The 1516-nt window shown below is 40.0% G+C and overlaps 1 long non-coding RNA gene across 1 annotated transcript; it reads right to left on the reverse strand.

Annotated features, from left to right (window-relative positions):
- Window positions 1-204: 204 nt before the first annotated feature.
- On the reverse strand, window positions 205-874 carry LOC136286125 (uncharacterized). The gene is made up of 3 exons (XR_010719779.1): window positions 805-874; window positions 615-713; window positions 205-394 (listed from the first exon to the last, which is right to left on the reverse strand). It is a non-coding gene; the product is annotated as an uncharacterized lncRNA (long non-coding RNA).
- Between the last annotated feature and the right edge of the window lie 642 nt (window positions 875-1516).

Below are 1516 nucleotides of genomic sequence, written 5' to 3' on the forward strand. Positions count from 1 at the left end.
ATTATTGCATTGTATATAATGTTAGTGTGTGCAATAATATATAGAATACACACCATGCAGCTGACTGTGTTCTGCGCAGCACATGGCACTTGCAATCTAACAAAACCAGAAAAACAGCTTCAATGAACTGCATGAAAACCATACTTTCAACCTATTTTTTTTTTTCCTTTTTGGTGGTTGTATTTGTGAAATTGGGATCCTGGAAAGCCACGAAAATGTCTTCATCATGAAAGGTGACCTTTTTCAAGATACCACATCCTGTGTGGTTAAATGGCTTATGCATTTATCAGCACCTTTAGATTCAGAGCCTGCCCACTTGGTGCTAGCAGAGGAATATTTTGCCTTCTCTGATGTCAGTGTGTGCTATAACACGTTTCAGAAAATTCCAGAAAACCTGTGAAGAAAATGTATCATAGGTTTAAGACTCATGAACCTTAAACAGTTTGGAAAGCCTTCAGATAAAGTTTGAGAAGGGCAGGCTTACACCTTACAAATATTGACTAGTTAAAGGACAAGGCTCAGCAAATAAGGTTTGATAGAGTCGATTGAACACTTCTGATTATGTGTGAATTAAGTGCTGCTTCCCACTTTAAAGGGTTTTATTTTGCACCTACTGTCTTCTTCAAGAAGGTTCCTGAGATCCTCTGGGATACTGGAGAGGAATTTTGTTGTAGCAGGGAGATAATTTTTAGGCTGTCGCAGAAAGCCATAATCTGGTGGGACAGAGATTAGGAACAAACAATAAACCTCCACAAACAGATCAGAAGCTGGGCTGGAAATCTGAAGGGCCACATTGAACTTTACTTGAATTCCCAAGTTTACTGGAAGTAATTATAGTCTGAAGATGGAGACTTCACTAAGGCCAGTGCAAAACTAAGCTCTGAAACAGATATGTTTGAAGAATTGTGAGTTCTTAAAGCAATTTTGGAAACTGCAGGTGGATCTTAATATCCACATTTAAGGATTAATCATCTGCAGCTGGTGTGAAACATTCACAAGTGAGAATAAAAGCGAGCCTTCAGGCCTTCTGGTGGGGAGATAATTGGGTGGTTATGACATTGTAGTGTCAGCCCTGGGGTTTTCTGCTCTTTAGGGCCTCTGAGGATGGCACAGATGTACCAGCAGGACAGTCCTGTGCATGTAGTGTAGGGGTCATGCCTTTTCCAGGATATTATGTGCTACTGATCTTTCCCAGACAGTTTTCACTGAGATGGTTTCCAAGATAGGAGCTCCTTTTTTGGCCTAACAGAAGTCAGAAGATAATTGGTGTTTAGTAAATAAGCACAATACAATTTAGCTGACTGTCAAAAAAGCCCTCAACAAGAACAAAGCAGCAAACAAAGCTCAGTAGATCAGTGATTCCACAAAATATAAATATGAGCAGGAAAATACGTACTAATACCACTGTGATCACAAGAAAGCACAGGAGAACAATAGCTATAAAGTTTCTCAGGCCCGGCCTAGTCAAAAGATCTACCCTGATTCATACCATCTGAGTGCCTGGTGCAAGATATAT

Source organism: Chamaea fasciata, unplaced genomic scaffold (assembly GCF_029207755.1).
Source record: "Chamaea fasciata isolate MVZ Bird 193981 ecotype frontalis unplaced genomic scaffold, bChaFas1.0.hap1 SCAF_2, whole genome shotgun sequence".
Taxonomy (NCBI): domain Eukaryota; kingdom Metazoa; phylum Chordata; class Aves; order Passeriformes; family Sylviidae; genus Chamaea; species Chamaea fasciata.